Source organism: Microcebus murinus, unplaced genomic scaffold (genome assembly GCF_040939455.1).
Source record: "Microcebus murinus isolate Inina unplaced genomic scaffold, M.murinus_Inina_mat1.0 scaf017_hap2_Mmur4.0, whole genome shotgun sequence".
Classification (NCBI taxonomy): Eukaryota; Metazoa; Chordata; class Mammalia; order Primates; family Cheirogaleidae; genus Microcebus; species Microcebus murinus.
Genome location: NW_027438963.1, coordinates 107741 through 119605, shown reverse-complemented (window position 1 = coordinate 119605; position 11865 = coordinate 107741). Strand labels below are relative to the sequence as shown.

Below are 11865 nucleotides of genomic sequence, written 5' to 3'. Positions count from 1 at the left end.
GGCGGAGGGCGCCCCTGCCCCGCTCAAGAAGCCGAGCCTCTCCGCGCTTCCCCGCCGCCTCCTCCCGCCCCAGGCCCCGCGCCGGGTCGGGCCTGTTGAGTTCGCCGGCCGGGTCCCGCGGGCTCCGAGGGACGGGGGTGACAGGCGGGGCGGGCAGGGAGCGGCGGGCCGGGGTTGGGGGCTGTCTCTGTATACACACACACTCACACGCACTCACTCACTCACTCACACTCACACAAGATGCGCCTCCACGGCTGGACCCGCCAAGGTGGAGACCTTCAAGCCCCCCTCCTCTCCTTGCCTGGCCTCCTTCACCTCCCCGCCCCCCACCCCCAGCGCGCCGGGGCCGCTGACTGCGCACGGGCGGGAGGGGCGGGGCGCTCGCCCTTTGACCCCAGCCAGGGGCGGCCCTCCCCCACAACCCCTTTCAGCTGCGCCCCCCACCCTGTGGCCTGGCGGCCGCCTATTCCCCCGGGCCAGGGCTGGGGCACAGCGCACGGGGGAGGGGAGCCAGTGTATGGGGCGTCTCTCTCTCTCGGGATGTGTCCCATGGGTGGGGTGGGGTGGCGTGGTTTGTGGGGCGCTGAAGAAATCAGTCCCCTCCATCTCCTCCCTCTGGAAAACACCCAAGCCCTTGGAGAACTGCCCGCACCTCTACCTACCGTGGGGGCCGGGACCCTCCTCTGTGTCCTCCTGTGGCCCAGTCCAAGGGGCCTGGGCCTGGCCGGGGCTGCATTGGACCCCAACCACCCTGGCGTGTGGACTCGCCAAAAATCGGCGATTAGATATTGGATTCCAGCGTCATTGAGGTCATTTCACTAATGAGTGCACCGCAAAGAGTTTCCTAATCCATCTGTGAGGGTGGCAACCGAAAGAGAATTTTAGAGCTGACAGAATAGGCGAGGAAAGGCATAGGAGATTTCCACACCCAGTAAGGAAGCCTTTCCCGAAGTGGAAGAAAGAAAGGAGCAAACAGAGACACCGGTAGCCCGCCCGGATCAGAGTCTGCCCCTGAGAGAAAGTACCCTGACCAGGTTCACCCGTGGGTGGGTCGCGAGCTAGCGGCATTCAGAAGAGCGAGGCCCGCAGTCTGTGCAGAAGACACCTGCACTCGGGTGTGTGTGGCGGCACAATTCACAAGCAGCTCCAGATGTTAAACCAAGGAGAAGCCAGGGAGTTCCCAACGCCCCAGGTGTCCTCAGCCCACGACTGGCTGCTGTGGGAATGCGAAGCCCGGCTCCTGGTCTCAGAGCGGGGCAACCAGGAGGTGTGATGTCCACCCCGGCGTTCCCAGGAGGATCAGACTGAAGCTGGGACTTGGCCTGAAAGTGTCCCCTCGCATGGCCACCCCCTTCCCCTTCCTGCTCCTCTACTCCTGGTGCCCCTCCATCCAGGGGCCAGACCTTAAAGAGTCACCCGCAAGAGAATCCTGGTCCCAAAGGAGCCTTCTGGGGGACCCCTGCTGAGAGAGGTTGTGGGCCTGGCCCGCTGGGGCTCTGCCCGACCCAGGGCTGAGAGATGCAACCTCCCAGCTCTGGGTCCCTGCAGGAAGTGTTGGCAAGCACAGGGCCAGTCCTCCAAAGGCCCAGGTGCAGGGAGCCCAGGCCAAGCAGCCTGTGGAAGAAGCCACATGCTGTGCCACCCCGGGGAACACGACTGCAGGCCACGGCCCTTCCCACCTCCTCCTCCTCCTCCTCCTCCTCCTCCTCCTCCTCCTCCTCCCACCCCGCCCCCGCCCCCGCCCCCACATGGCACAGGGCCCAGAGACACCTCAGACACTTGCTACCCAAAGTGCAAAGGGCATCAGTTGCTCCTCCAAACCCCCCCCCCCAGCCCAGCAGACCGCGTTGTCCAGCCAGCCCCCGGGCCTCCCTGGGGAGCCCAGCACAAAAGTGCAGACACCCACCGGACCCTCAATCTCAGTTTTCGGATGTTTTTGCCACTCTAAGGACCCGCAGGCCAGCTGGGCCTTCTGGCAGGACAGAGAGCCCCGGAATCCGACGTGGAGAGCTGGGTGTACGTCCCCATGAGGAGGCGGTCCCCACCTCCGCGGCTATCCCCTTGCGGGGAGCGGCAGCCGCGGGGCCTCAGAGAAGACACCAGGCTGGGCCCCCACGGCACAGCGGGAGCACGTCCCCCGCAGGCCACTTAGCGACGGCGGCCAGCCGGCGGACGGTTGGGTTGCGCGAGACGCTGCGGCCGCCCTGCTACCGGGTTCCTGGGAGGGCGTCCTGGAACCAGCGTCCACACCAAGCCCTTGGAAGGCCCAGGCGACGGAGGAGCCCCGTCAGGCAGGGGCCGAGGACGGTGACGGCCCGGGCGGGGAGGAGCGTGTCAGGCAGGGGCAGAGGACGGTGACAGGTGACAGGCCGGGCGGGAAGGAGTCAGTCAGGCAGGGGCCGTGGAGGAGACGGGCTGGGTAAGGGTTAGGGTTAGTGTCAGGGCACAAGTCACAATCGCAAAGACCTGGAAGCCACCCGAGTGCCCATCGACCCACGAGTGGGTAAGTAAAATGTGGCCCGTGGACACCACGGAGTGCTATTCGGCTATGAGGAGCAGCGGTGAGGGGGCACCTCTCGTGGTTCTCCTGGCCAGAGCTGGAACCCGTTCCAGTAAGCCAAGTATCCCAAGAATGGACACACGAGCACCACGTGCTCGCGCTCACCAGCAAATGGGTACGAACCGATGGACACCTAAGTGGACACAGAGGAATCACCTTCTTCGGGTGGGTGTCGGGCGGGTGGGGGGAGGGGATGGGCATACACATCCATTAGGAATGGGGTGGGTACGCACCGACTGGGGGATGGGCGCACTTGAAGCTCTGACCCGAGGGGGGAGGCTGGGAGAGGGCAACGCACCCGACCTTAACATTGGTGCCCCCACAATATGCTGGAACAACATGAGAGGTAAATGAATAAGAACACGGGGGGGGGGAGGGGGGCACGGGCAACACATGTCACCTTAACACTTGGACTCCCATCATCTGCTTGAAAAGAGAGAGAAAAGAAAATGCAATAATAGAGATAAGAGACACTTTTTAAAAATAATGAATCCGGCCGGGCGCTGTGGCTCACGCCTGTAATCCTAGCTCTTGGGAGGCCGAGGCGGGCGGATTGCTCAAGGTCAGGAGTTCAAAACCAGCCTGAGCAAGAGCGAGACCCCGTCTCTACTATAAATAGAAAGAAATTAATTGGCCAACTGATATATATATAAAAAATTAGCGGGGCATGGTGGCGCATGCCTGCAGTCCCAGCTACCCGGGAGGCTGAGGCAGAAGGATCACTCGAGCCCAGGAGTTTGAAGTTGCTGTGAGCTAGGCTGACGCCACGGCACTCACTCTAGCCTGGGCAACAAACCGAGACTCTGTCTCAAAAAAAAAAAAAAAAAAATGAATCCGAAGAGAAAAGTAAAAGGAGGCCTGTGGAGCAGGTCTGGGTGTGACTCCGGATCCCCGAACATCAGGTGCCACCACCAAAGATTCCTACGTGTAGCCCATAGAACCCCAAAAGCAACGGGAGGAGTTCTGGTCACATACTCCCTCAAAATGACATCCTGGCCTTCTTCTGGAACTCCCTCCCCTCTCAGACTCTCAAGGTTTCCTCCAGCGTGTCGGCTCCCACAGAGCAGACCTTTGGTCTGAGACCTGACAGTCCAGAAGCCAGGCATGCTGCCGCGTGGCGGCGGTGTCACGGCTCGGGACAAGAGGAGGCCCCACGGTGCGGGCTGGGGCGCCAGGCACCGCGGCGGGCGCCGAGGGTGGGGGTCACCCCCACCCCGGGCCGCCCCCGCACTCCCAGAAACGCGACAGAACCAGAGGCAAAAAAAAAAAAGAAGAAGCCTACGGCACCCGGTATTCCCGGGCGGTCTCCCATCCAAGTTCTAACCAGGCCCGACCCTGCTTAGCTTCCGAGACCAGACGGGATCGGGCGCGTTCGGGGTGGTGTGGCCGTGGACGGCGGAGGGCGCCCCTGCCCCGCTCAAGAAGCCGAGCCTCTCCGCGCTTCCCCGCCGCCTCCTCCCGCCCCAGGCCCCGCGCCGGGTCGGGCCTGTTGAGTTCGCCGGCCGGGTCCCGCGGGCTCCGAGGGACGGGGGTGACAGGCGGGGCGGGCAGGGAGCGGCGGGCCGGGGTTGGGGGCTGTCTCTGTATACACACACACTCACACGCACTCACTCACTCACTCACACTCACACAAGATGCGCCTCCACGGCTGGACCCGCCAAGGTGGAGACCTTCAAGCCCCCCTCCTCTCCTTGCCTGGCCTCCTTCACCTCCCCGCCCCCCACCCCCAGCGCGCCGGGGCCGCTGACTGCGCACGGGCGGGAGGGGCGGGGCGCTCGCCCTTTGACCCCAGCCAGGGGCGGCCCTCCCCCACAACCCCTTTCAGCTGCGCCCCCCACCCTGTGGCCTGGCGGCCGCCTATTCCCCCGGGCCAGGGCTGGGGCACAGCGCACGGGGGAGGGGAGCCAGTGTATGGGGCGTCTCTCTCTCTCGGGATGTGTCCCATGGGTGGGGTGGGGTGGCGTGGTTTGTGGGGCGCTGAAGAAATCAGTCCCCTCCATCTCCTCCCTCTGGAAAACACCCAAGCCCTTGGAGAACTGCCCGCACCTCTACCTACCGTGGGGGCCGGGACCCTCCTCTGTGTCCTCCTGTGGCCCAGTCCAAGGGGCCTGGGCCTGGCCGGGGCTGCATTGGACCCCAACCACCCTGGCGTGTGGACTCGCCAAAAATCGGCGATTAGATATTGGATTCCAGCGTCATTGAGGTCATTTCACTAATGAGTGCACCGCAAAGAGTTTCCTAATCCATCTGTGAGGGTGGCAACCGAAAGAGAATTTTAGAGCTGACAGAATAGGCGAGGAAAGGCATAGGAGATTTCCACACCCAGTAAGGAAGCCTTTCCCAAAGTGGAAGAAAGAAAGGAGCAAACAGAGACACCGGTAGCCCGCCCGGATCAGAGTCTGCCCCTGAGAGAAAGTACCCTGACCAGGTTCACCCGTGGGTGGGTCGCGAGCTAGCGGCATTCAGAAGAGCGAGGCCCGCAGTCTGTGCAGAAGACACCTGCACTCGGGTGTGTGTGGCGGCACAATTCACAAGCAGCTCCAGATGTTAAACCAAGGAGAAGCCAGGGAGTTCCCAACGCCCCAGGTGTCCTCAGCCCACGACTGGCTGCTGTGGGAATGCGAAGCCCGGCTCCTGGTCTCAGAGCGGGGCAACCAGGAGGTGTGATGTCCACCCCGGCGTTCCCAGGAGGATCAGACTGAAGCTGGGACTTGGCCTGAAAGTGTCCCCTCGCATGGCCACCCCCTTCCCCTTCCTGCTCCTCTACTCCTGGTGCCCCTCCATCCAGGGGCCAGACCTTAAAGAGTCACCCGCAAGAGAATCCTGGTCCCAAAGGAGCCTTCTGGGGGACCCCTGCTGAGAGAGGTTGTGGGCCTGGCCCGCTGGGGCTCTGCCCGACCCAGGGCTGAGAGATGCAACCTCCCAGCTCTGGGTCCCTGCAGGAAGTGTTGGCAAGCACAGGGCCAGTCCTCCAAAGGCCCAGGTGCAGGGAGCCCAGGCCAAGCAGCCTGTGGAAGAAGCCACATGCTGTGCCACCCCGGGGAACACGACTGCAGGCCACGGCCCTTCCCACCTCCTCCTCCTCCTCCTCCTCCTCCTCCTCCTCCTCCTCCTCCTCCTCCCACCCCGCCCCCGCCCCCGCCCCCACATGGCACAGGGCCCAGAGACACCTCAGACACTTGCTACCCAAAGTGCAAAGGGCATCAGTTGCTCCTCCAAACCCCCCCCCCCAGCCCAGCAGACCGCGTTGTCCAGCCAGCCCCCGGGCCTCCCTGGGGAGCCCAGCACAAAAGTGCAGACACCCACCGGACCCTCAATCTCAGTTTTCGGATGTTTTTGCCACTCTAAGGACCCGCAGGCCAGCTGGGCCTTCTGGCAGGACAGAGAGCCCCGGAATCCGACGTGGAGAGCTGGGTGTACGTCCCCATGAGGAGGCGGTCCCCACCTCCGCGGCTATCCCCTTGCGGGGAGCGGCAGCCGCGGGGCCTCAGAGAAGACACCAGGCTGGGCCCCCACGGCACAGCGGGAGCACGTCCCCCGCAGGCCACTTAGCGACGGCGGCCAGCCGGCGGACGGTTGGGTTGCGCGAGACGCTGCGGCCGCCCTGCTACCGGGTTCCTGGGAGGGCGTCCTGGAACCAGCGTCCACACCAAGCCCTTGGAAGGCCCAGGCGACGGAGGAGCCCCGTCAGGCAGGGGCCGAGGACGGTGACGGCCCGGGCGGGGAGGAGCGTGTCAGGCAGGGGCAGAGGACGGTGACAGGTGACAGGCCGGGCGGGAAGGAGTCAGTCAGGCAGGGGCCGTGGAGGAGACGGGCTGGGTAAGGGTTAGGGTTAGTGTCAGGGCACAAGTCACAATCGCAAAGACCTGGAAGCCACCCGAGTGCCCATCGACCCACGAGTGGGTAAGTAAAATGTGGCCCGTGGACACCACGGAGTGCTATTCGGCTATGAGGAGCAGCGGTGAGGGGGCACCTCTCGTGGTTCTCCTGGCCAGAGCTGGAACCCGTTCCAGTAAGCCAAGTATCCCAAGAATGGACACACGAGCACCACGTGCTCGCGCTCACCAGCAAATGGGTACGAACCGATGGACACCTAAGTGGACACAGAGGAATCACCTTCTTCGGGTGGGTGTCGGGCGGGTGGGGGGAGGGGATGGGCATACACATCCATTAGGAATGGGGTGGGTACGCACCGACTGGGGGATGGGCGCACTTGAAGCTCTGACCCGAGGGGGGAGGCTGGGAGAGGGCAACGCACCCGACCTTAACATTGGTGCCCCCACAATATGCTGGAACAACATGAGAGGTAAATGAATAAGAACACGGGGGGGGAGGGGGGCACGGGCAACACATGTCACCTTAACACTTGGACTCCCATCATCTGCTTGAAAAGAGAGAGAAAAGAAAATGCAATAATAGAGATAAGAGACACTTTTTAAAAATAATGAATCCGGCCGGGCGCTGTGGCTCACGCCTGTAATCCTAGCTCTTGGGAGGCCGAGGCGGGCGGATTGCTCAAGGTCAGGAGTTCAAAACCAGCCTGAGCAAGAGCGAGACCCCGTCTCTACTATAAATAGAAAGAAATTAATTGGCCAACTGATATATATATAAAAAATTAGCGGGGCATGGTGGCGCATGCCTGCAGTCCCAGCTACCCGGGAGGCTGAGGCAGAAGGATCACTCGAGCCCAGGAGTTTGAAGTTGCTGTGAGCTAGGCTGACGCCACGGCACTCACTCTAGCCTGGGCAACAAACCGAGACTCTGTCTCAAAAAAAAAAAAAAAAAAATGAATCCGAAGAGAAAAGTAAAAGGAGGCCTGTGGAGCAGGTCTGGGTGTGACTCCGGATCCCCGAACATCAGGTGCCACCACCAAAGATTCCTACGTGTAGCCCATAGAACCCCAAAAGCAACGGGAGGAGTTCTGGTCACATACTCCCTCAAAATGACATCCTGGCCTTCTTCTGGAACTCCCTCCCCTCTCAGACTCTCAAGGTTTCCTCCAGCGTGTCGGCTCCCACAGAGCAGACCTTTGGTCTGAGACCTGACAGTCCAGAAGCCAGGCATGCTGCCGCGTGGCGGCGGTGTCACGGCTCGGGACAAGAGGAGGCCCCACGGTGCGGGCTGGGGCGCCAGGCACCGCGGCGGGCGCCGAGGGTGGGGGTCACCCCCACCCCGGGCCGCCCCCGCACTCCCAGAAACGCGACAGAACCAGAGGCAAAAAAAAAAAAGAAGAAGCCTACGGCACCCGGTATTCCCGGGCGGTCTCCCATCCAAGTTCTAACCAGGCCCGACCCTGCTTAGCTTCCGAGACCAGACGGGATCGGGCGCGTTCGGGGTGGTGTGGCCGTGGACGGCGGAGGGCGCCCCTGCCCCGCTCAAGAAGCCGAGCCTCTCCGCGCTTCCCCGCCGCCTCCTCCCGCCCCAGGCCCCGCGCCGGGTCGGGCCTGTTGAGTTCGCCGGCCGGGTCCCGCGGGCTCCGAGGGACGGGGGTGACAGGCGGGGCGGGCAGGGAGCGGCGGGCCGGGGTTGGGGGCTGTCTCTGTATACACACACACTCACACGCACTCACTCACTCACTCACACTCACACAAGATGCGCCTCCACGGCTGGACCCGCCAAGGTGGAGACCTTCAAGCCCCCCTCCTCTCCTTGCCTGGCCTCCTTCACCTCCCCGCCCCCCACCCCCAGCGCGCCGGGGCCGCTGACTGCGCACGGGCGGGAGGGGCGGGGCGCTCGCCCTTTGACCCCAGCCAGGGGCGGCCCTCCCCCACAACCCCTTTCAGCTGCGCCCCCCACCCTGTGGCCTGGCGGCCGCCTATTCCCCCGGGCCAGGGCTGGGGCACAGCGCACGGGGGAGGGGAGCCAGTGTATGGGGCGTCTCTCTCTCTCGGGATGTGTCCCATGGGTGGGGTGGGGTGGCGTGGTTTGTGGGGCGCTGAAGAAATCAGTCCCCTCCATCTCCTCCCTCTGGAAAACACCCAAGCCCTTGGAGAACTGCCCGCACCTCTACCTACCGTGGGGGCCGGGACCCTCCTCTGTGTCCTCCTGTGGCCCAGTCCAAGGGGCCTGGGCCTGGCCGGGGCTGCATTGGACCCCAACCACCCTGGCGTGTGGACTCGCCAAAAATCGGCGATTAGATATTGGATTCCAGCGTCATTGAGGTCATTTCACTAATGAGTGCACCGCAAAGAGTTTCCTAATCCATCTGTGAGGGTGGCAACCGAAAGAGAATTTTAGAGCTGACAGAATAGGCGAGGAAAGGCATAGGAGATTTCCACACCCAGTAAGGAAGCCTTTCCCGAAGTGGAAGAAAGAAAGGAGCAAACAGAGACACCGGTAGCCCGCCCGGATCAGAGTCTGCCCCTGAGAGAAAGTACCCTGACCAGGTTCACCCGTGGGTGGGTCGCGAGCTAGCGGCATTCAGAAGAGCGAGGCCCGCAGTCTGTGCAGAAGACACCTGCACTCGGGTGTGTGTGGCGGCACAATTCACAAGCAGCTCCAGATGTTAAACCAAGGAGAAGCCAGGGAGTTCCCAACGCCCCAGGTGTCCTCAGCCCACGACTGGCTGCTGTGGGAATGCGAAGCCCGGCTCCTGGTCTCAGAGCGGGGCAACCAGGAGGTGTGATGTCCACCCCGGCGTTCCCAGGAGGATCAGACTGAAGCTGGGACTTGGCCTGAAAGTGTCCCCTCGCATGGCCACCCCCTTCCCCTTCCTGCTCCTCTACTCCTGGTGCCCCTCCATCCAGGGGCCAGACCTTAAAGAGTCACCCGCAAGAGAATCCTGGTCCCAAAGGAGCCTTCTGGGGGACCCCTGCTGAGAGAGGTTGTGGGCCTGGCCCGCTGGGGCTCTGCCCGACCCAGGGCTGAGAGATGCAACCTCCCAGCTCTGGGTCCCTGCAGGAAGTGTTGGCAAGCACAGGGCCAGTCCTCCAAAGGCCCAGGTGCAGGGAGCCCAGGCCAAGCAGCCTGTGGAAGAAGCCACATGCTGTGCCACCCCGGGGAACACGACTGCAGGCCACGGCCCTTCCCACCTCCTCCTCCTCCTCCTCCTCCTCCTCCTCCTCCTCCTCCTCCCACCCCGCCCCCGCCCCCGCCCCCACATGGCACAGGGCCCAGAGACACCTCAGACACTTGCTACCCAAAGTGCAAAGGGCATCAGTTGCTCCTCCAAACCCCCCCCCCCAGCCCAGCAGACCGCGTTGTCCAGCCAGCCCCCGGGCCTCCCTGGGGAGCCCAGCACAAAAGTGCAGACACCCACCGGACCCTCAATCTCAGTTTTCGGATGTTTTTGCCACTCTAAGGACCCGCAGGCCAGCTGGGCCTTCTGGCAGGACAGAGAGCCCCGGAATCCGACGTGGAGAGCTGGGTGTACGTCCCCATGAGGAGGCGGTCCCCACCTCCGCGGCTATCCCCTTGCGGGGAGCGGCAGCCGCGGGGCCTCAGAGAAGACACCAGGCTGGGCCCCCACGGCACAGCGGGAGCACGTCCCCCGCAGGCCACTTAGCGACGGCGGCCAGCCGGCGGACGGTTGGGTTGCGCGAGACGCTGCGGCCGCCCTGCTACCGGGTTCCTGGGAGGGCGTCCTGGAACCAGCGTCCACACCAAGCCCTTGGAAGGCCCAGGCGACGGAGGAGCCCCGTCAGGCAGGGGCCGAGGACGGTGACGGCCCGGGCGGGGAGGAGCGTGTCAGGCAGGGGCAGAGGACGGTGACAGGTGACAGGCCGGGCGGGAAGGAGTCAGTCAGGCAGGGGCCGTGGAGGAGACGGGCTGGGTAAGGGTTAGGGTTAGTGTCAGGGCACAAGTCACAATCGCAAAGACCTGGAAGCCACCCGAGTGCCCATCGACCCACGAGTGGGTAAGTAAAATGTGGCCCGTGGACACCACGGAGTGCTATTCGGCTATGAGGAGCAGCGGTGAGGGGGCACCTCTCGTGGTTCTCCTGGCCAGAGCTGGAACCCGTTCCAGTAAGCCAAGTATCCCAAGAATGGACACACGAGCACCACGTGCTCGCGCTCACCAGCAAATGGGTACGAACCGATGGACACCTAAGTGGACACAGAGGAATCACCTTCTTCGGGTGGGTGTCGGGCGGGTGGGGGGAGGGGATGGGCATACACATCCATTAGGAATGGGGTGGGTACGCACCGACTGGGGGATGGGCGCACTTGAAGCTCTGACCCGAGGGGGGAGGCTGGGAGAGGGCAACGCACCCGACCTTAACATTGGTGCCCCCACAATATGCTGGAACAACATGAGAGGTAAATGAATAAGAACACGGGGGGGGGGAGGGGGGCACGGGCAACACATGTCACCTTAACACTTGGACTCCCATCATCTGCTTGAAAAGAGAGAGAAAAGAAAATGCAATAATAGAGATAAGAGACACTTTTTAAAAATAATGAATCCGGCCGGGCGCTGTGGCTCACGCCTGTAATCCTAGCTCTTGGGAGGCCGAGGCGGGCGGATTGCTCAAGGTCAGGAGTTCAAAACCAGCCTGAGCAAGAGCGAGACCCCGTCTCTACTATAAATAGAAAGAAATTAATTGGCCAACTGATATATATATAAAAAATTAGCGGGGCATGGTGGCGCATGCCTGCAGTCCCAGCTACCCGGGAGGCTGAGGCAGAAGGATCACTCGAGCCCAGGAGTTTGAAGTTGCTGTGAGCTAGGCTGACGCCACGGCACTCACTCTAGCCTGGGCAACAAACCGAGACTCTGTCTCAAAAAAAAAAAAAAAAAATGAATCCGAAGAGAAAAGTAAAAGGAGGCCTGTGGAGCAGGTCTGGGTGTGACTCCGGATCCCCGAACATCAGGTGCCACCACCAAAGATTCCTACGTGTAGCCCATAGAACCCCAAAAGCAACGGGAGGAGTTCTGGTCACATACTCCCTCAAAATGACATCCTGGCCTTCTTCTGGAACTCCCTCCCCTCTCAGACTCTCAAGGTTTCCTCCAGCGTGTCGGCTCCCACAGAGCAGACCTTTGGTCTGAGACCTGACAGTCCAGAAGCCAGGCATGCTGCCGCGTGGCGGCGGTGTCACGGCTCGGGACAAGAGGAGGCCCCACGGTGCGGGCTGGGGCGCCAGGCACCGCGGCGGGCGCCGAGGGTGGGGGTCACCCCCACCCCGGGCCGCCCCCGCACTCCCAGAAACGCGACAGAACCAGAGGCAAAAAAAAAAAAGAAGAAGCCTACGGCACCCGGTATTCCCGGGCGGTCTCCCATCCAAGTTCTAACCAGGCCCGACCCTGCTTAGCTTCCGAGACCAGACGGGATCGGGCGCGTTCGGGGTGGTGTGGCCGTGGAC

The 11865-nt window shown here is 62.8% G+C and overlaps 3 pseudogenes; all 3 read right to left on the bottom strand.

Moving 5' to 3' along the window:
* Positions 1-3835: 3835 nt before the first annotated feature.
* On the bottom strand, positions 3836-3954 carry LOC142867529 (uncharacterized; annotated as a pseudogene).
* Positions 3955-7793: 3839 nt separating this feature from the next.
* On the bottom strand, positions 7794-7912 carry LOC142867528 (uncharacterized; annotated as a pseudogene).
* A 3834-nt stretch (positions 7913-11746) lies between these two features.
* On the bottom strand, positions 11747-11865 carry LOC142867527 (uncharacterized; annotated as a pseudogene).